Raw genomic sequence first — 23,712 nt, 5'->3', positions numbered from 1 at the left:
ATTACCTCCAAGTCAAATCTTTCTTGTGTACATCTGTTTAAAAAGTATTTGTTATATTTACAACATAATCACTAAAAATATGTAATTTTCCCAAGTAGTAGAGTACACACTAACGGTAATGACTCAGTTTGATGTAACACTCTTTACTTTGATGCAAAGGAAGGATAAGGAAGGATACAAAAACATCCCAGGTTTCTTCACAATTTTGTAATTTAAAAGCAGATTTACAAAATGACATCTTGTAACTTGACCTAAAGTAAAGACCAACCTAGAAAAATAATACAACTGGAAAACACTGAATACAACAGCAGCAATAACAACAACAACAACAACAACAATAATAATCAATACTTGATTATTTAGATTAAATTAAGTTTGTTTACAACCTGTTCTGACAAACATAGCCAGAGACAATATGGGATTAAGATGCAGATTTTTTGAGTGACCCATTTTAGCATCCACCTGTATATTTTGGCTGGACAGTACCAATGTCCCCCTCCTATAGAAGACCTTAGCGTAAATCTGTGAATCCGCTCTGTCACCAAAGAGCTCTTATTCTACTTGAACAACGCGATACTGTAATACTTCAACAGAACCTCAAAAATAATGAAGTGTCATGTAAAAACCCTGAATGTCTCACTCTCTGTGACACGACACCACCAGCCGCCGCAGCACTCTAACACTGAGCACCAATTAAGTGTGCAGCCATATGCTTCTAATAGTGGAATTAAACAAACTCCATGTGGCAACAGTTGAGGAAAACCAGCCACGCTGCTTCCTGTGAGGGGCGGAGTGTGAGACAAAGGGCAGGGCTGAGCTGTCATCGGCCCGTCACCGTCACCTCCGCTTTGTGTTTCTGCTCTGGTGAATTGGAATCCTTCTAATGATCGGGTAGAAACCGTAAAAATGCTACTGTTTACGACGAGGTATCTGGAGCTGGAGCAGTGTAATCTCTCTGTGATCAAATTAAAATTTATGTGATTGTTAACACACTCTGTGGATTTAGATTATGTACTGTTGGATTTGTGGGGTACAAACTCACAGTAGCACACAGTCCTTGGTTAAAGAGGATTTCAGGCTTGTCTTAAAGATTTCATGACTTTTCATTTGTAATCTTAAATAGCCAATAGTACTGCTGTAGAAACCTTCAAATGTCTTATCAGTGTGAGAAAATGTGGCAAAAAGTGTGTTTGTTTTTTTCGCCTCTTGAAAGTGCTTGGATCAGAAACAAACAAACCCTTGACTTAGGAGAAAAAGTACAGGTGAGACAAGGAAGGAAGGAAGAAGAAAGACGAAACATTCCTTCACATTTTCAAGCTTTGATGAATTCTGTCCATGGACATGTTTAGGCCCTGAATTAGCTTTTCTTTTACATGTGCATTTTTTAACTAAACTAGAAATCCATTTATTTATCAAATTCAGAAATTAAAATATCTGACACCTCGCCATATTACTATAATACGTTTTATTAAATAAAGTTAGCTAAATTAGGTAATGTATGGGTAAATGTCTTACATAAATTAAATAAATTACAAAAGGATATCGCAGCACTTTTAAAAATGCATTCAAAACTGAAACTCTTTCTCATCAGTGATACACAAACCTGGAACAATCTAACTGTATTTTTAGGAAGTCCATTTTACGTTGACAGTATTAACAAATGTTACATAATAGTTTCCCTTTGATAACATTCATTTCCCGTACCGCCACTGTCCAATGCTAAAATATTTCATATTATTAGGAAGATGTTTTTTTCTTCTGTTATCAAACATTAATAAGGACATTCACACTACAATCAAAGTGATTAATTGCACCACGTGTAACAGATTGTGCAAAACTTTTTTTTTAAACATTTAAATAACGCAACCTTTACAATCCAAAAATAATCGTCTTCCTTTAAATTAAAAAAATAAAATAAAATAGAGTGCAACTTGGGACATGTTTCTGTCTGAACCCGCTGAGTCAGAATCACCAACCCAGACGGACATTCTTTTTTCTCCCCTGCAAGCGAAGGTGAACTGATGCGAAAAGGAAATGAAGAGTAATGCGAAAAATATTAAAACTGTCAAGAGCATCACATATGGTACAAGTAAAACATCAAACAGAGATCATACTGCAATTAACCTGCATGCAGAGAATGACTTCATGGAAAAACAGAACATGATGTGCTCTGTGTCATGTTTGTGAGAAGACAAGACAAAGCAGGCGATGCATATGTTCTCCTTTGTCTCTGACGCGACAACAAAGGCTGAGCGGTCCTGTTAAACTGGATCCATAAAGCCGTTGGGCAGCAGCAGTGCACACATGGCGATAAGACTTCATCACAACACTGTCTGTGTTTAAAGTAGCACAGGATACACTTCAACCCTTCATGTCCTGTACATAAGGCTGTGCAGGTGCCAGGAAACACATGGAATAACATGTGCACACTCACTGTGAAGACGAATGTGCGCGCACACACACAAACACACACACATTAAGGTTGGGGGTCGCTGGTGCGCCTAAGTTCATCACTAAGCTGTTGAAGGCAGAAGGCTCTCTGATTCTGCATTTTACAAAAACAGCTATTCAGCACTGGGTCAGTTTGACCTTTTGACCCCTGCTAAGTTTAAATTTTTCAGTTCTATTTATTTGTTTAATTCATTTATCTATTTGGGAAATTCCCCTTAACAAATTGACTAAAATGTTAGCAGATATGGCAGTGGCTACTTGAAGTTGGCCTTGAAATAAATAAATGTTAGCAAATAATGACTAAAGAAATACAAGCTAAAGGTTAACCAACGATCCAGAGAGAAACTGTCAGCATTAGTTCAGTTATCCCCCAGCTAATCTTAGACAAACCATTTATTTTCTATCACTTTCATGTGAAAATCACAGGTGATATCTTCACAAAAATAGGGATCAGTCTAATAATCCAGAATCTGAATAATTAAACCAATAAATTGTGTTACTCTGGTTTAACTAATGTTAAACATGTTGAAAGTCTGTTGTTTAAAATCTGTCTTTAAATTACAGACCCATGTCAACGTGCACCCAAGCGTAGCTGTTGATTTACACAGACAGAACAAGCCAATCGTCCTTCACATTTAATCAGTTTTGACTCAATAATCTTCACAGTCCCTGCATAAGACGACATTTTCTTCCACCAGGTGAGAAACAACTCTGACAGATGCCTTTTATGAATCAATTGATAAAGTCCTCATTAAGAATGAACAAGACCAAATGAGCACCTTGGACTGAGAATGGAGTACATGAGACGAGGCTGCTGGTGCAACTGCAGCTCAAACGTCTCTTGCCAGGTAGGCCACGGTATTTCACAAGTGTTTATTGTGTCTCTAACGTGCCAGACAATTGAAAGTGTTGTTGGTTTACTGATTAGATGTCTCTCAGTGAAATCAAAGCCAAAAATAACTCAGTGAGATCAGGACTTAACTTGAGGTTTAAAGCAAAGACAACCTGTAGAGGAGCCTCCACTCCAAACCTGATTCAGCTCTAGCTGCACACAGTTCAGTGTTTGAAACAGCAACCAGTGGAGCCACTGATACATCACTACTGTAGAGTCAATCACCTCATTCATCATGGATCTAACCCCTGACCCCTGACCCACAGTTAAAGAACCTGTGCTGGCTCAGATAATGAACTGCCACCCAGATGCTGGACCTGCAGCCACTTCTCATTAGGCAAATATACCTCCAAATATAGTTTTCTGTTTTTTTTTTTTTTTAATATTTAAACATCTATACCGTAAGTCCAAATCAAAAGTCTGTGATGTCTTAATGGCAGTGAAGTTCTAATGAGTCAAACTGGCTCTGTGTGGCCCCATTAACCCAGCAGTGGAGGACCAGTCTGCTGCAGAGTCACAGTCATGTACAGGGATATGACTGGAAATGATACGTCCTCACGGAGCTCAAGCTACGGCACCGCATGTAGGATTTGTTCTGCTTAAGCTGGGCAAAGAGTAGTGTGGCAGAGGAGGATTTTCTGGCGGCGTGCTCTGAAATCAAGCTCATTACTGCAGAGGTAGCGATAGAGAGGTAGAGAGAGAGAGAGAGAGAGACAGAGAGAGGCGGCTGAGGGACTTCAACAAATGATGCTCATACTGGAGCGCAAAAATCTATAATTTTAGAGTTTATCCTCCAATTGCCGAACTGTTGGAGCGAATATATTAGGAACTCTTCTACCGCCCACGAACAGCTGCCTCAGCGTTGACTCGGAGGACAGAGATGAGTGAAGGAGATAGAGTTGGAGCCGTGAGACTGGAGCTCGGAGATAATGAGGAGTAGAACTCGGTGTCAACTCCAGACCTCACCATAATCATCTTCAACTGGTGTGCAGACGTGGAACAATAAGATATTGACAGACGTCCAGGCGATGACACACTCCCATCATGTTTGTGGCATATGTACAGTAGAGTAAACAAAACGTGCTGCACAGATGAAACCCTGCCACATTGAACGTGGCATCCAAAAATCTAAATCCCTTGAATATATATATATATATTCTATACATAAATATATATATATATATATATTCTATACATATATATAGTTATATATATATATATATATATATATATATATATATATACATATATATATATATTTTTTTTATATATATTATATATAAGTTTTTATATGGACAGAAACGACAGAGAAGGGCTGAAAGAGTCCCACAGATTTAGATGCAGTACAGGCATTGATGGATGTTTTTTTTTTTCAACTGGTACTGCCTCCATTACTGGGTCCACTTTTAAAGACAGATGATCAGTTGATGTCGCTGAAATAGCTTTACATAAAAAAAATATGTTTATTATTTTGAAATCCTCTATCACACACTTTACTTCAGATTTAATTTTGAACCAAAAAAGAGACTGTTTTGAGCCACATATGAAGACTGAAATATCCTTCACTCAGAAGGCTGAGCCTCACCAAGTTGTTTTCTACGTTCCTCTCCACTGTCGTGGTCAGTGGCCCATTGTTTGACTCTAGGCTGCCTCTGCATCTGTTAGATGCTAAAAAGAATGCATTATGCTGTGACCACAGCCCTCCTCTAACAGCTGTACACAAAGACAGGCTGCTTCAGTGGCCTTATCACAAGTAGCAGGCCTGTGCCAGCTGCCCGCAGCTTATGTCGCCTACCATTAGACTAATGGGCTGTCGATTAATGGGAACATGCCTGCACAGCTAATACCACCGAGATCTACAGGTCGCTGCAGAGAACATAAAATGAATACCTACAGGTCTTTAGATGGCCAGCTTCTTTTATGCAAATTTGATTACGTAATAGTTTGGAAGGTGTAACAATTACAGTTTATGAATGTGTTTAAGTAAATCTAGATACACAGATAAGAACCTTGCTGTGCCCTCAGGGACACTGCATTCCCATTGCCAACACAATGCATCAGTCAGAGGGCCTCTGTGCGATAAATAAACACGTTATAAAAAAGAAGGGCTCAGACCTGATGAGCACAAAAACCAGGGCGGACACAAACATTTTCTCTCACTGTTCTTTCACAGAGCATCATCTCCAGTTTCCTCTTTGTTTCACGTTACCTTTTCTCCTCCCCGATGGTGAGAAATGGAAACAAGATTGCTCAGGGACAATCTACACAGACAATACCATCCACAACACACCCTCTATTTAGCCCATATGATCTGATCCCTATCAGGTTTCATTGGATGACAAGAGAGACCGTGTGGAACAAATCGGCCCTAAAGATGTCCCTGTTGTCCCTGCTGGTGAAAACCTGGTGCCACGGGGGGGTCATTGGGGCAACAGGGCCTAATTAAATCAGTCTACTGAGGTTCATAACACGTCACCATTTTTTGATCTTCACTCAAAAACACCAATGGTCTAAACACTGACACACTGTGAATGTGAATTTGAATGGTTCTGGAGAGGAGTAATTGCTGTTGGCTACTAATTTATACAAATCAGTTCATCTGGATTTTTAGGTTCCCAAAGGTGAGTGAGCCCACACTAGGAGTTACTGCAGGGGAGTTTCAGTTTTAGAGTTTTCTTTACAGTGGGGGAAATGCACTGATTTGTAATTCCATTTCCTTTTCTAATGAGAAAAACAGTTTTCACAGGAAACACTGTGTTTCAAATCCAGAGCAGGGGAGTTATGAAGTTACAGCACAGTACTGTCAGACTGAAAGCTAATATCTCATTCTTCAACTCTGAGGTACTACATTACCCACAATACTCCAGGGAAAAGGACATGAAACAGTAGCACTACTGTAGTTGTAGTCAGATGTTCATGTGTGCTCCTGGTGGACAGGCAGCACGCGGCTCATAACAGCAACTTCTTTAGGTTCAGAATTAACAGTCCAGTCAGTAACAGTTAACTGTCAAACAAAATTCAACCTTTAGGCCACAACTGAACTGGTCCATGTTTTCAGTTGCACTAGAGCAGGGGTGTCAAACTCATTTTAACCGGGGGCCACATCATCAATACAGTTCCCCTTGAAGGGCTGGTTGTAACTGGAAGACTGTATAGATCAGGGGTCCACAACCCCCAGGCCTCGGACCAGTACCAGTCCATAGGTCATTTGGTACCGGGCTGCAGTGGGACACAATGAAAAAATGTACTTAATTTTTTACTAATTTACTTCATTCAAAGAAAGTCCAGTCATATTCACTTACTTTCTTTATTTAAAGATAATCTGGCAATAGATCTAATTTTGAAATAATAGGTCATTCAGACTCTGATACAAACAGAATAGAGTCTAGTAGATGTTTTATTTTGAAAATGTAATGATCCTTCAATGCTCAGCATCCTTGGTACCAGTCCTTGGAACAAAAAAGGTTGGGGACCACTGGTATAGATGTAACTACTCCATAACAAACTAATACATGTTTCTGCAATCAATTATTATTTGATTGATTATAAAAACTTTTAATTACTAAGGTTAAGAATCTCTGCTGCATGGAAATGCTTATTAAGGCTCCTGCGGGCCACACAAAACGACTTGGCGGGCCACATTTGGCCCCCGGGCCTTGAGTTTGACACGTATGCACTAGAGAATCTGTTAACTTCACCTCTCAGACGACTGCAGGTCAAATCACTAACCAAAACAAAGAATAATAATTATTTTTGCTCCATGGCAGTGAGGGACCACTCACACCTTTGGACATTCTTTTCATTGTCTTTTTGTTTTTCTGACCAAGCTTTCATTCCTGAACTCCATCCTGCCATATTTTATGTCTTAATTTTACAGTTCTATTTTGGTGTGGTTTACTTTACACTTTCATAACCACATATGCCGAGCCAAGACCAACGACATTAACAACTCAAGTCAAGCACGTGTTTTGCACCTATTATGTTTGTTTAGTGCAGTATATTGACATAAAAACCCTGAAATACCTGGGATTTTCCAGCAGTTTGCCCTCTGGTGTTTTACACAAACAAACCAGGCCAACTTGTTCAGAAACAAAAGGGAAATGCCGGGCTTTTGTACTGTGGGCTATACAAATGAGCATAAATCATTGAATAAAAAAAATTACATTTATATAAATAGCTTTAACTGCAATGGATTTCATTATTTTTACAGCCCCATAAAAATCCTCATTTGCATCTTTACACAATTTGGGCAATTAAAATGAAAATGAGTGATAGCAATTCAAAAGTAAAATAATTAAAATAGATAATGTCAAAATACAATTAATGTTAATTTTTAGGAGATAAATCACATCTTTGTCTTTCAGTTTAATATCCACTGTTAAACAGGCTGCCGGCGCAGAAACATGCAGGAAAGTCTGAATAATCTAATATGAAAACACCAATTATTAATGAACACAAATGGAAAAAGTCTTCTTCGTGACTTTATGTATATTTATGTATATTTTTTAGAGTATGTGCAAATTTTCTTTGTTTATTTTTTTTTACGAGAGATTTTATGATGACTCTTTAATTGGACTGTAAAACAACTGTGTGGTCTTTGATCTCATGGTTGTTTCTGCTGGCTGAATGTAGCGCCCCCACAGGGAGGTTATTTAGGGCGAGTTTAAACATATTTGCATTATTTGAGAAGCTGATATAATGACGGCAGCACCCTGTTGGTGCCTCTGCTGCGTGAGCACTGAGCCGTGAGCCATTACCAGTATTAACCCGGTGATTTAATGGAAAAACTCAGTAAACTGTGACTTCATACAACCTACATATTGAAGCACATCTGAATCCGCTCAACTGTAATACATCTAGGAGAACTGATGCTGCCAAAATACTGTAAACATCCTACAAATTCAAATCCAATTTAGGTATTACTGTGTCCCATATGCATATATACAAACCACAGTTACACATAAAGGCTGAACTTTTTTTTTAAATGGGCAAAATAAATTGAAATGTTTTGTTTATTTTTCTCACAGACACACATACTGTATTTCAATACCTAAACCTAAAAGGTTTACCTTTGACTCCAAACTTTTTTCTATCAAATACAAATTTCAAGAAGATTTTGAGGGATGTTAAAAGTCAGAGTTGTGCCGATTCTTGCAGTTTGACACTGACTGAAACAGTGGAAGACATTGTCCCCTCCTGTGAAATGCAGACAGGTGAGTAGGACAAACTGTGATTTTGATAAAGACAACTTTTTTTTAACTTAGTTTTAAGATGACTAAAAACCTATTCAAATATTTCCTTCTTAAATACCCACATTTGCCTGGTTCACTTTGCTTGGTTTAGTTCCAAATATGGAAATCTATATCATGGTCAGGGATGAGCACCTGCGCCATATGTTTATAACAGTCTGGATGGTTCTGCTAGAGAGAACCAAAACTGGACTCATCTACCTACAGTACAGAAGTGACATCTCATTGTGTTGAGTTCGAAACATTAAGACAAAAGGATTAGCGCAGCTAAATATTCATCCCAGCATCATCAATCCTGGAAAAACAAGAGAATGAGTCAGATTAGTGAGTCATAATCAAGGCTGCTCTGCACCTACACACTGACTGCACGGATAACCCAGATACCACACCGCATCCTCCTCATCTGTCACACTCACACACACATCCTATACCATCATCATGCGCGGTAACACAGCAGACAGACTGGCTGCGCTACGGCCTCTCTGCACTGCTAACTAACAGAGCTAGATACGCATGGTCGGCATCAGATGGGAAACATTAAAACAACATGGGACCTGAGGGGACTGGGGGAAGGAGGACTGGAGCCATCCTGCTTCCCCACTTTGTTAACGGCCCCTCAGCACCGGTGGAGGAAACACGCCTGTGTCCCCTGACCGAACTCCGAGCACCGCAGCTAATCACATTGTACGTGGCTATATAATTACCACACTCATTATTCAAAACCCCAGGGTTATCATTTTATTAACTCACAGACTGGCTGATCTGGGAGGTGGACAGTCACCACCAGGGAATACGTGGGAATATTGGTCAGCAAAACGCCACTTATGAATTTTTGATTTTTTTTTTATTTTTGATTATTTAAAACATGCTGTTCACGGCAGTAAGGTGGTGAATACGCCAAATTAAGCATGGCTTTCTTTAACTGTTTGCATGTTTGTGTGACATCCTAAAACTGTTAAAGAAAATTTAGCAGGAAAAAAACATCCTTGGGAAATTAAATTACATGTTCAGGCCATTAGTGGTTCATTTGCACATGTTTCTGGGTACACATGAATTTGTTTATACTATGATGTGTGCTAGCATGGTGAATGATCATGAACATATGCATGTGCAAAATGTAAACCACCTGAAGATCAACAAGAAACTGTTCTGTACATTGTCATGTGTTAGGGCAGTCATTTTCCATTCATTTTAAAGGCATGATGTCATGATGGGTTCGTGTGTTCGTTCCCAGGTCAAACGAAGATATTTTTGAAGCAATTTAAAGCTTTCCTTTCCTGGAATTTCCCAGTACCGCTGAGATATTATCTGGTTCAACCTAAAGCTGTTGGCCACCTTCAAAGTATTTGAGTTCTAGCTGAACTAGCTTTTGGTCCGTTTGAATTGACTGTGCTAATGTAGCTAACTGAAGTCATATTGTGTCAAACCATCAGCATTTTATTTAACATTGTTATTTGGTTGTACTCATATTACAACTCTAAAATGAGCAAAAGACAAATGTAGCAAAACGTATGTAACAACTTAGGTCATTTGAGATTAACTTTAACTGATCTTGAGGTTATATTGTTGTTTTTTTGTTTTTTTTTTGTTTTTTTGGTTATTTTTCGGCTAATTTAAACCATTACATACACTTACTGTAACTATAAGTTATTTCTCCTTATTACTTTTTTTATTATTACTATTTAGGTGATCTGGAGCAAATGTTCTCTCTCTCTCTAACCACACTACACTTAAGCTGCTTTAACTCAGTGTTTCCCAAACTTTTTTTCTTGGGACCCATTTTAAAAGACACAAACCTTCGCGACACAGGTCAATAGACATTATTTGCAAACTGCTGGGAAACATGATGCGAGACGACCCCCCCCCCCCCCCCCCCCAAAAAAAAAAATCTCTTGTGACCCAGTCTTTGGGTAACAATGCTCTAACTCATTTTGGCTGAGCTACCTTATCTATTTTTTGTTTCGTTAATTGTTTTTTTATTGGCAAAACAAATCGTTGGAGTTGTAGACACCATGCAGACAGAAGAAAAGGCATGTAGCTGCAACTGTCAACATTAACTTTTTCACCCAAAATGTATAATTTTCTTCTTTGTCCTCACAAAGCCTTCGACTTTAAACCAACCAGTCTGACAGCCTTTAGTTATGTGATGCTCAGCTCAACAGTGAGCTGGGACCCTATCTAACTGAGTGCTCCACATGGCCCTTCCTCAGGTCACAGGTAAACAGCCTCCCAGAACCTGTCCATGTGTCAGGACTTAGAGCCATGCTGCGTGAGTTTAGATCACTGCTCTCTGCCAGATAATTGTTTATCTCCTAATTTCAGACTGTACATTGAAAACAGCATGACTTACTGGCTCCACAAAACAACCTTTGTTCCTCTGGACGCGGGGAAACCACAAGAACAATACCATACCCGAGTGTGTAATGCCCCCCCACCCCCATTTACATAACAAGCGGTACAAAATCTGCATTCATATAGTCCCCATTTATGGACGGAAAAAAGAAATTCAATAAGTAGACCAGTAAAATGTCAAATAGCAGGCGGTTTGAATTCAGCACATTTGTATTCTACATTCCCCTCTCCTTAAATGATGGGTTTTTATCCAGAGCCGCTGGCGTCGTGATCAGCAGGGTGTTTGGTATATTTCTGCACAACTCTGCAGTTCTACATGATCCTACAGCACAGACTGGAAGATGTGGTTTGAGAACACAAGTTATTGCTTTAAAACTGGCTTATTACAGTATGTGCTGTAGAGCAAGGCTAAGTTTGACACATGAGTTGATGAATCAAACCTGCATTGATGTTCAACTGGCACTTGTTACCACTGACACCGAGTTAATGAAATGCCTTGCTGGGCCTCCAGGCTGCAGGGCCTGGTTTAGTGCTGATATTGATCTCAGCTCTGTTTCTTTATTAAACTAAAAGACCTGCCTGCCGTACAGACCTTTTACAGCACTCGTAGCCTGAAGTCTAAACAAACGCTTGCATATCCACCCAGGCCCGTCTCTGTTTAATACCTGCCATGAAACATATATAAAAGAATATCTGAAGACCGTTGTCCTTTGAGGAGGCAAAAAAGGCAGCAAATAAAAAACACGAGATCAACCACACTGGATGGAACCCTCAGAGCCATTAAACTACAGCCATTAAATCAATTTCCTCTAATCTGGACAGGGCCATCCCAGAGCAGGAAATGCCGGGCAGTGAGCTTCTCCAGAGAAAACCAGCCTTTGTGCTGACACAAAGAGCATAAACTCCAGATCTGATCTAATAAAAAAGCCCTTTTCTCTCTTTGCTCCAGGAGCACCGGCTGCCGCCCCTTCTCTTAGCTTTTCTTTTTTGTCTGTTGTTCAGTAAACTTTTCACACTCCCTCCTTCATTATACAGTAACTGACTCCAGTGCAGCAACTGACAAACCCCTATACAGGAACAGGGTCTGTGTGAATAATACAGTAACTACAATTGGGGGTGGAGAAGGGCATATATATATATATATATATATATATATATAAAGAAAATGTTCTTTTATAGTCAGTGTCACTGTTTTTTTTATCATAATTCAAAAGTTTGGAGGTTTTCATTTGCTTTTGTATATTACCCAGTTACGTCTGAAAGAGACCGCAGAAACAGACAGGACGGCTACTCATTTCAATTAGTGATTTTTGTTTGTGATAAAAACAAGTTTTTGTATCAAATTATCACATTATTTCTGAGTCATCCACCATGTTTTTCAACAATTTTAACCAGACTTGAATGCAACCTCAACGCTATATAAATTAGAAGGTTAATGAAACACAGTATTGTTAAGGACAACTCTTTGAACAAAAACCAGGCCAAAACATCTCAGTGGTCCCCATTTGTTCCTACAGACTGTATTCTCTGGTCAGTGCTCTTCAAATCACATACTTCTGACGCACGCTTCACAGCTGTGTTGAAGAGGAAATCCACAGCTTCACAGCTGTGTTGAAGAGGAAATCCTCTGCCTCCTTTTCCTTTTCTCTTGGCTCAGATCTAGTGTAGAGGTCAATGAAAACCTAAACCTAAACCTCCGGTCCTGCAGTCATCCTCTCACACAGACACAGTTTAGGGAAAGCTTCACAACCTAGACCTGAGGAATGGAGAGACAGCGTTCTGTGGTTCACACAGTCTCCTCAGCCGCCTCTGGCCATTCCCACCCTTAACTGCAAGTGAAATTAATTCAGCACTGACGAGTCTAGCAGGTCGAGGTATTAAGTACACCGCTGTAAATACTTCTGTTCTGCTAATGCATGTATGTATGTAAGTATGCGGTAAGAAGATCAAGTCATTTATCTCAAAGAAAAAAATCCAAAGCATTTTCAACTGAAGTAAATCCAAAGTATTCATGTACTGTTCCCAAAGAACTTCATGCACATACTTCACATACTCTACAGACATTGACAAAGAATGATTAAGCAGAAAATGAGTTTCGCTCAAAACTTCACTAATTATATTGTTGATTATGTGTACTTCAAGTGCCAGACATTCAATAAGCAGTGTTGAAACAAATACTAACTCTTTGTTTATTACTATTCAAGCGTTCATATGTAATATTAAAATGATTTTACATCTCCTGCACACAGAGGAACAGCAGCAGCAGTTTTTTGTGTGAAGCTCGAGGCAGATGTCAGATGATAGTTGTTAGTAAATCAGGTAGACTAAAGAGAATTGTGTTACACTTTTTGTAATGACGCAAGAAAAAGTTTACCAATTATGCTGAAATATATAATCTGTATTTTTCTAAGTGACAGCACAATAGTGTCTGTTTCTCCCTGAGGACTGTGGCGGCGTTCTTCATTCATTTTTACTAAAATTTGTCCTGAAATTCTATCACAAGATCGAGATATCATGTCCGCACGCTGACATTGTGCGACGGTCCACAACAATCCTGCTGTTTTGTAATCCCTTTTCATATACTATTACCACATCATGCACATTCTACACTGTGCAGCACTTGCAGTGAAAAATGGAACTTAGTGTGATGTGATTTGGACAAGAAAATAATGGCTTTTGTCAGTGAATCTTCTCTGGGGGGACAACTGAGGATCCTGGGTGGCTCTCCATGCCTTTTGGGACCTCGCCTTTATTCTCCGCTGGTCCAACAGCTTTCTTTAGAATAGAGCGGGGAGACAGAGCCCACCACATGTGGAGGTGTACAAACAAAGATCTGCTGTATTTTTATTCTTCTTTGCATCAGTCCTTGTACTCCACTGTTTATTTTTGTTTAGTCTTTCCCCAGCTATTTTGTTGCACATCTATTATCTCATATTTGGTGCAATACGAGCCTGCTGTTATGTGATAGCATCTGTGCACATAAAAAATGAAGTGCAGACGCAGCACTCTGGCGCTACGCAGCTGTTTGATATCCTTTCAGCTCCCTTGTTGCCACCATACCACGTGTTCAAAACCACAACTTCCTGACCGAGGTGCGTGCCCATTGGCTGAGTGCAGTACATACCCCCGACACACCCACGGTGCAATGCTCACCGAGGCTCCTGGCACTAGTTCCTGGCTTTTCTGACTAGGCAATTAGAGGTTTGCATCTCTACACCCCCACACACCACACACACACACACAGATACTCACACACACACACATATTCCCGCTCAGACATAAGAAATACACACAGCAGTAGGAGAGCAAACGTCAGGCCTGGACTGTGCCACCGAGAGCATTTGCCAGGAATGAATGGCTGTGTCAAAACACTTTGCTCACACCTACACAGTGTGTTTTTAGTCTGCTGTTACTCCACTGACAGGCTCTCCTCCAGCAAAACACTGTGTGCTGTTGATGCACAGTGAAGTGACAAGCAGTCTGGAGGAGCAGATCAATGATGTATGATTTCTCGGGAACACAATGGCAGGAAATGAAACGCAATGCATTTCATTTCTGCAGGTCAATAGTTTGTCCTATTGTCTCTCCTCTAAGGTGATTACGTAGGACATTTCTCCAACCACCTTAAACTGGCTTTTCATTGACTTGCTGCAGATGTATGACCGTGGAAGCGAGATTGAATGACAAACGCCTGTGGACAGAGAGGGGAGAGAAAAGGGCCACAGTCAATATTTCTGCTTCAATATTTGAAACCAAACAGTGCGGTCTGAAGATGTGATCCAGCTCTTTGTGCTGAGCTGTCAGTCAGGAGTGCTGACATTCAATTAAAGTAATTCAAAACTGCAGTTTTACATGAGGAAGGAACTATAGCATCACTTATAGGGGGATTTCCAGCTCTGGGCCAGCAGCACCAAAAACCATGGAGTTGAATCCAACAACAATGAAGCATATACAACACAGATGGACCAGCCTGAAGAAAGGATTATGACTATATTTAGATTAAGATTATAAAAATGGTATTAAATGTATTTCTTGGCGTGTTGGCATCTGACTGTACTCATCCAACTGCCTGTGGTTAGGAATCCAACAGAGAGAGAAGCTATGCCATTAGCTCAGGTGGTTTGTTGTCTCTGTGCAGTGCAGTAATGGGATGTAGGTTAAAGTTTAAGGCTATAATGCACCGAGCAAAACTTCACAGCCCACTGCCAGGTAATGACCCCTAATCTTTCCGAGCAGGCTCTGCTGTAGAGGTGGAAATGCATAGGGGAAGCCTATAGGAGGCAACACCGCAGAAAGCAGCAAAATGGATAACGCAGAGACAGGGCCATTATCGATTATGATAATCAGCTGAGAGAAAACATGTCTCACTCTGTCTGCAACACTGGCGGAGGGAATGGAGAGAGAGAATGGGAGAAAGGAGGACGAGCACTGTGGAGGGATGGGGAGAAAAGAGTTACGGAGTAATGTGCGCAGGGAAGGTGAAAACCAGAGATGGACGCTAGGAGATAATGGCAGCTGTGAGTCAGAAGATGACTGACATGAGACTTTCAAAAGCCCTGATGCTGAAGAGCAATTTACTCATATGAATGGAACGATTGATTAATTAGCTCTAAGTGCAAACTGAGGCTGAGGTTGGCAGGTGCCACGTAGATATTTGAGTGTAAAACCAAATGAAAGTCTAAAAATGTTCGTTGCACAACTCTGGGCTATAGCTGTTAGCTACGGTAAACACCTAGTAATCACGTTAAACAGAGGAGGCGAGCAGGCTGTAGTGTCATCACAGGGTTTGTTGTCTTTGCAGACTTTTAAATAAAAGCTGGGAGATATTTGATGTAACACTTAATCAGCCTCAACCCTGAAGTCATGGTTTCTACCAGTGTTCTGTTTGAAATGTGCTGTTAAACACCGCCTCCTGAACCAGTTCACAGCGCCAAACATTTGTATCATCTTTGAATTTATTTATTTTTATTTTGTTTATGGGTTACCACCAGAGGTGGGTAGTAACGAATTACACCAACGGGAAATACCGTTACATTTACTTGAGTAGGTTTTTCAAAATAAAAATACTTCTAGGAGTAGTTTTAAATCACTATACTTTTTACTTTTACCGGAGTAGATTTATGAAGAAAAAACAGTACTTTTACTCCGCTACATTAGGCTATACTGAGCTCATTACTCCTTACAGAGATACTGGATAAGGCTTTAGCTATATTCTCTATTCTTTATAGTTCCATGATCCAGTATTTCTACTTTTATTTTGGCCCAAACAGACAGATATTTCAGATTTCAAAAGCTCATCGTCCAACCTGAGGAAACATGTTGCGGTAAGTTTGACCTACAAATCTTTTTTTTTTTTTCTTTTTGCTGTGGATAGGCGAAATGTTTGTCCTGTTAGTTTTGTCCCTGTTACATGAGTGCTCAGAGCTGAGCTCGATCTGCTTGTAGCCTCAAATACGTGTTTTTATCCACAGTGTCCAGAGGTGTTTTTGTTACTTGTGCTGTAATTTAGGTTATTTTGTAAATATTTAATTCTTTATGTGCTCTTTTTATTTAATTGATTTTAACTTTTCATTGAAGAACTTTAACTTACCTAAAGATTATTTTATTTTAAGGTATTTAATTAATTTGTTTTATTATTTTGTTGATGGGATAAACTCTCCTCTGTAATATTGTTTATGTGATTGAATGCACGTTAAAAAATATATCTAAAACATAAACATTACTCAACAGTTACTCAGTATTTGAGTAGTTTTTTCACCATGTACTTTTTTACTCTTACTCAAGTAATTATTTGGATGACTACTTTTTACTTCCACTTGAGTAATACTATTCTGAAGTAACAGTACTTTTATTTAAGTACAATGTCTGGCTACTCTACCCACCTCTGGTTACCACTACAAAATTCAAAAGTGTTTAAAGAAATCATTTTAGAGTAAAAAAGTTCTAAGACAGACGTTGGGTTTCTGAAGACATGTGTAGTCATGTCACATTAATTTCTCAAACAGCTGTGACACGTTTTATTATTACAGTATATTTTACCAAAGGTTGAGCCATTTCTTCCCTGTTTGGAACACGGTGTACTTAAAACACACTTAAAAGAAACTGGATTTCTGTCCTGAGATGTTGAGGAAATATATTTCCCAGAATTGAAAAAAAAAAAGTCTTTCATGGAGACAGCAAAAATGAAAGGCTTTGGATTTTCTTTTGTTTATCCTAAAACATTTAGACTTCCTCTCCATGTTAAAAACTGTTGGGCAGATGTTAAACTAAGGTGTGTTTCTTTTTTTCCCCAACCCACTGACTATTATTTATCACAAAAATTCGGCGACTCATCTTGACTACGGCCTGTATAAACTGAGGTTTTACTTTCTGCCAGGTGCCAGTGTGTCTGTGGTGACGATGACCCAGTTCCACTGTGTCAGTTAGCCCTCGGTCACTTTGTGAATGAGCTGTCAGGAAGGAGGATCTGTCAGGAAAATCACCCACTGAGCAAATGAGGTGTGCGGCCCTTATATAACCATCTGCTGCTGAATGAAAAATTACTGGAGGTGCTGGTTCTCACACTCTGCATGAAATTGTTAGAATGTGTCTGTGGCCTTGCAGGCACCTGAATATAACTAATAAAATAGCATGGGAGTGTAGCAATGTGGCGGCAGTGAAGCTAGCTGTTGTCCAAGCTCCCCACACTAGCTGTTAGAAAGTTTTAGGTTCAATTTTAGTTGTACTAGCAAACAGCTCCAACTATTTTAGAATTTTTCCATTTGAGTGGATGCATGAATGGAAATTTACTGACAAATAAGGTTAGAAACATGCTTGGTTTTCAAATTAGTCATCAATTGCTACCTTTGAGACCCCAAGCCGGACTTTTAAAAGACGGAGCGGATCTGCAGCCCACTGTGTCGGATAAAAGTAGTCCAAACATGTTTACATCCCAAAGCTTCCACATCCCACTTCCTTTTAATGACATTTATGAGCTGGTAGAGGGGACAAAGCCAAGGCGGCACTTCGCCTCCATACGTAGTTTTAAAAAGAGTAAATACCCAGACTGTATGCGCTCCAATGTTGTCAGCGGTGGCCAGGACCAGATGAAAAAGTGTTTAAGTGGAGGAGAAAATATGTGTTGACAGCATGAAAAAAGGAAATGTGTTGGGTCTGTGGCCTTACAGGAGGAGAAGGGAATGTTCCATGATTTGGCAGCAGAAGAAAGATTTCCCTGTGCTTTTACCTCAAATGCTTCCCAACATTATATTTGTTCTCTCATGCATTCTTAAAAGCTGCGACTGTGCCGATTCTGAACAGCGTCACTTGTGTTTCTGTGCGTGACCTGAGTGTGATGACGGATGGCAAGTGAGAAGGGGGGAGACAAGTCAAAGTGGGAGAGGATGTGGATGAGTCAGTCCACTTGACACCAGCACGGCAGGAGACGTGGGAACAAGTTCATTATCTCACTTAAAGGCACCAGGAGACAATTCTGCTGACAGCAGCAGCCTTTGACCTGAAAATACGGTTTTGGAGAAAAAAAAGGAAAAACCAAGATTGATAAATTAACAGCAAGGAATCTGAGCAGCTATGGGAAAGAGCAACAAGAATAACGTAACGTATGGGTTGGTGGGCAGGTCTGAGGCTTGGTGGTGACATCATTAGGCAGAACTAACATTAGCAACAATTATCCATAAACAACCCTGGCCCCTCTCTAGGATCGGCTCCTCCCATTAATGTCTTAGTAATTACTTTTGTTCAGAAAGCTGCTAGAGGAAGTTGGTTGGTTGAAAAAATGTCAGGGTTTGACTTATTTTTACTTACTTACATCAACATATAGGACACACATTTAGGCCAAAGACGATTTGGCCGAGGGCTGTGAAAGACCACCAGATGGACACTAAACTGAAGTTAAAACTATGATTCAAAAATGTGCAGAAGGTTCAGAACAGGAATCTCAAACTTCTGGTTTGGGGACGACATCTGGCCAGCACTTCCCTGCCCACCAAAACAGAATCAAGCCATTAGCAGTGGAGGTATTTTTCTGATCTAGTCCATGTAGCCCTAATGACTCCTCTGTACATACCAGATCCTTTTACTTGGGACTAAAATATCTGCTAATTAATGCTAGTACGAAGGCAAGGAGATCCTAAAAAAAAGCCAACAATAAAGAAGGGACACAGCTCACGGGGGGCCACACCCCCACACACAAATCAAAAGGCCGCAGGCAAATGGAGAAGTCTGGTCTTCAACCACAAATGAGGGCCTCACTTGTGCAGGGCAGCCGCAAATAACCGCAGTCACTCAGCTGAACAGCAGCAGCAGTGAAGTGCCCTGGTCAGCCGTGGCTGTTTGACACTGGACGTCTTCTGTGCTAAAATATTGGATCTCTCGTTAGCCTTAAAAATCGCTCACATGCGTATCGACCACACAGAACCAGCTCTGTTTGCCAGGAAACTATTCCCGTCAAGCGGTTACCAAATAGCCCCTGAGCGGCAGGGGAGCTGCTGATCAATGAGCTGTGGACAGGACGGCATCAGACAGCTAGTTAGCAGGGCTGATAAAGCCCCCACTGAAAAAAAATGAAACATCGTAGAGTAGAAGTCAAGTGGCTGGAGTGGTGATCATCTGTGTATGTGTGACCACTGCCCCTCACCCCCCCCCCCCCCCCTCCCCTGCTGCATGCCTGTGTTTATGCAGAATTCTCAGGGGTGTGTGTCCGCCAACCCGTGTGAGTTTGAGCCTTTGTGTGATGGCTAAATTTAGCTAGGGCTGTACTCTGTGTTTAAACCATGTGCATAGAGCATGTATGTGCTGTATATATACGGAGAGAGTCTCAGGTCGGAGCAGGAGCTGGTTGTTGTTGGTTGTTGTTCCACATCAAAATGTATTAGTATTAATTCAAACCTTGTGTGTGTCATTTTCGATTGTCATCTCATCATTTCGACCTTCTGTATCTAATGCTTGACAATGATCTAAAACAACTTCACTTGACCTTAGTTTCCATCATAACCTCATCTCCTTTTATTCATTCCATGTTCTTTCATTAGTTTTCCAATAATGGCTTCTGACATTACAACATCTTCCTCATACTTCTGACTCCTTCCCCTGACAGTTATCACTTTCTAGATTGTTTTCCCCCAGATTACAGACCTCGCTCTCCGACGTTATGGTGATAAAAACGTATCTTATCTTTGCTCATTTTTTTTATCCGTAGTGATACCACCCTTGATTTCTGAGCCCTCCGCTCAACGTTGCCGTGCTAACCTTCACAGGCATGTGTGTGTCCGCCACAGGTCTGTGAAAAGACCACAGTGAGCAGAGTGGCAGGAACACTTCTATTTTGTTTGGCCCAACACTCCAGCATGCGTGACAGGTGAAGAAGGTGAGAGCTAATCTCTTACCCCGGACTGACTGGGTCACCACTGAGAAAACACACAGGCAGGCATCAGCAGTCACCTGCAGGGAACATAAAGAACGTGAAGGTATGTGGGCTGTCTTCACCTTAATAAACGGCTCTTCTGTCAGATTTCAGCGGGTTTAGGCAAACTGGAAAGCCCCGCACAGCCTTTACCGCCGACACGGCTACCTGTCACGCTTTTCCCAAAAACAACTCATTCCACTCAACCCTCACCTTGAGATAGTTGCAGCCAGTGGTTTCGTGAGTCATGAGATTGTTAAAATAGACCGAGCAGGTGTTCCAGGGTGACCTGTTGTGCAAAAACAACCCAGAGGAAAAAGAAAAACAGGTTAAGAAATTATCTAATGACTGTTTCTTCAAAGGAAATATTCACTGTTTCAGAAGCATTCTGTCTTGTCTTTCTGAAGAATCCTGAGCCCAAAAAAACGTCCTATAGTCACGACTAACAGCCTGAGGCACAGAGGACAGTTCAGGTCATGGGAGCCCGCAGTGAATAGGGGACACGTGCACATCACCACCTGTGGAGCGTGTCAACACTACAGTACACGAGAGCAGGAAATGTATACAAAGTGCAATCCTTCCTACAGAGTGGTTCAACAAGGGCAACGCACACACACACACACTCGCGCAAACACAGACATATGCACACGTCCAGCAACCCAACAGTGCTGATAACACCACAAGAGTCATCATGTCCCATGTCTGTAATTGCTGTTTTCTGACTGCAGCTATGTCAGTTATTCACAGTCAGACACTGAAGGGGTTGTTTGGGTGATTTTTTTTTCTTCTCATTGTCAGTGACAAAACATAAACACACACTTGCATCCAGAGAGGACTTCAGCAGAATGGAACAAAAAAGTGTCATTTTCCAGCAGCCAAGGTAAATTTTCTCAGCTCAAATGGAAAAACATGTTTTGCTCCTGGCATACATCGGCTCTATAGAAAAACAAGCCCCACCCTCCATTATGAAGAAGACAAAAAATAGGTCACATGAAAAAACAAATTCTTTACAGAACTTTCTACAGAATTCTATAGAATTGTCTATAACTAATGTTTAATCTAAGAAAGTCATCATCTGAAGGACTTTTCTCCCTGCCTCACCTGTCTGTGAGCTGTTTTCATCATCATCGGGTATTTTTGCATTTTTAACTTTTAACATATTTAGCAATACCTTGACTTGTGTCTAATGTACACACTTGCTTCACTCGCTCTATGAGGAGCAGTGTCCAAGGCCTTCTCAAATTAACCTAACATAGAGTATTTTCAATTATTGTAACTCTTCTAATGAGTTGAAAAAAATGCATAACAGGGAACTGGACTAAACTGCTGTCAAAATTAACCAAGAAAATCAGGGGAGACAAACATACGGCCCGTGGGCCAGAACTGGCCTGCCAGGGTGATCAATTTGGCCTGCTTGATGAATTGAGTGAAAAACAAATTGCACGAACACAATTGTTGTTACATTAAATATGAATATTTTAACATAACATGGACTTATCGTTATTTATAGTTTATCATGTCACTGGTTTGGACTTCATGGATTCACATCACCTTTTCTTTGTTTGCGCCAACGTCAGTTTGATGTCTGAAGAAGTGAAGCAGGTTGACAAAACACGCCATTCCTGTTTGTTCACACAGAAATGATTTTCAATAAGAGCGGCTCTGTTCCCACTGAGACTGTTGACGGACAGATTATACATCACACTATTTTTCTCATTTCACTCCTGCCACAGATGTGTCTGCTTCACAGCCCCTCTTTACTGCCTGTGTGCAATTACACACACACTATAAAAACACACACACACACACACAAATATACGCATATTGGACATATGTCTATGCGTGTGTGTGTGGTGCAGCAGCTATTCCCATAGCACCAGGTGAGATTTATGATGTGTTTAGAATGCCTGCCTGTAGCCCCGGTGATGGGAGGCTTGATTCCCCCTCCAACTAACACCTCTACTTGGGACGCACAACACTGACGTGGACACCAAGAACTGTACACAGACACACACCACATTGCTGAGCCACAGAAACACACGCAACATCAACCGGTGAACCTCTGAGTGTGAGGCTAACATCTGCACCCGCTGACCTAATTCTTCTGCTGAAAGACTGGCTTAAACACACCTTCTAACATATACCCACAACCAGGTGTGATGATTTTCCTTCCTAGTTGATGTAAGCACTCCTCCTCCTCCTCCTCCTCCTCCTCCTCCTCAATCACCTCCTTTCTCCTCTTCAGTATTAAATCAAACACGCTCTAGACTCTGTCTTTCCATTGTGGAAATGTCCAGTTTGAGTCCACTCTCTGTTGAAAGCTCTGCCTGAAAGTGGGAGCAAAGGTCACTCGCCGCAGTCACAGCCTGTAGTGTTGATCTAGTGCCTCTAGTGTTCTAGGAGAAACACTACAGTATGTGTCTATATGTATATTTCTATATATATGTATGTATATACACAGACTGTGTACACCGCAGTAAGATAAAAATAAATAAGGAGAATGAATAGAGATAACCAAGTAAAATAGCCCAAAATCCACACAGGCCAGCAGTTACCATGGCAACCAGTGAAGCATGGGAATGAATCTTTATGATTAACAGATGTTTGAAATTGATGGGGGTGATGTACACATCATTCACAGCCCAGAGCTCAGTTGTGGCTCCCGCTGCTCTGTTTTGTGTGTTTGATCGTGACATCAGAACTGACGCAGGATCAGTGTTGTGGCACCGGTGACCGTTTCTGTTCTGCAGTCAGATGTGTACCGTTCAAGCCAGACATCTGCTCTAACAGCCTGGCTACACATTACCTACCTCTGCTACGTCCCTAATGCTGCAGGGACTTAAGCCAGGATTAAGACTTAATTATTCACTTTCCCAGTCTCTCCAGCTGTGCAGAAAGACAGGAGGGGGAGGGGGGCTTGAAGGGGTTTTTCCTTAGGTTTCCTGGGGAACCATGGAAATACATCTATTTCCTTAAACTCTACATCGACATATTGGATTTTCCATCTGACGGTCACAAGGTTATTCTCATTTCTGTTTTTATGACAAGTTTTTTAATGAGTTTTGTGCCATTAATAAGCATGGCTCAGCTAATTCATCACGCTTAGCTCTATGCATGTGCTAACTGAGCTAGGTTCTCTGCTACCTCCTGTAACTGGCATGAGACGTACCCATGTTTCCGTCGTGTATCATGTAAAGGATTAGAAAGGCATACATTAAAAAGGCCTGAGTATATTTTTAAATAATTGGTATTGATGAAAAAAAAAAAGAAAATCACTAGATGTTCTGATGTTGAATGGATAAATCCACCATCAAATTCAACGTCAGTGGATTATTCTCTTTATTATCTCCAGCCAGTGAACGCCATTA

General features: G+C 40.7%; 1 protein-coding gene across 4 annotated transcripts in view; it reads right to left on the bottom strand.

The window, feature by feature from the left end:
* LOC103381858 (thyroid hormone receptor alpha-B) overlaps positions 1-23,712 on the bottom strand; it is a 115,670-nt gene that overhangs the window by 46,138 nt on the left and 45,820 nt on the right. The window contains exons 4-5 of one of the 4 annotated variants that reach the window (XM_025057234.1): positions 20,558-20,633; positions 20,328-20,382 (exon numbers count right to left, since the gene is read on the bottom strand). The exons of 2 other annotated variants lie outside the window; for them this stretch is intronic. The gene's annotated coding sequence lies outside the window, so the exon portion shown is untranslated. The remainder of the gene's footprint in view (positions 1-20,327; positions 20,383-20,557; positions 20,634-23,712) is intronic. One more of the 4 variants, XM_025057235.1, reaches the window with a different exon arrangement.

This window comes from Cynoglossus semilaevis, chromosome 8 (genome assembly GCF_000523025.1).
Source record: "Cynoglossus semilaevis isolate Cse_v1.0 chromosome 8, Cse_v1.0, whole genome shotgun sequence".
Taxonomy (NCBI): domain Eukaryota; kingdom Metazoa; phylum Chordata; class Actinopteri; order Pleuronectiformes; family Cynoglossidae; genus Cynoglossus; species Cynoglossus semilaevis.
Note: the sequence above shows the minus strand (reverse complement) of the source record. Positions and strands in the feature narration are given on the sequence as shown.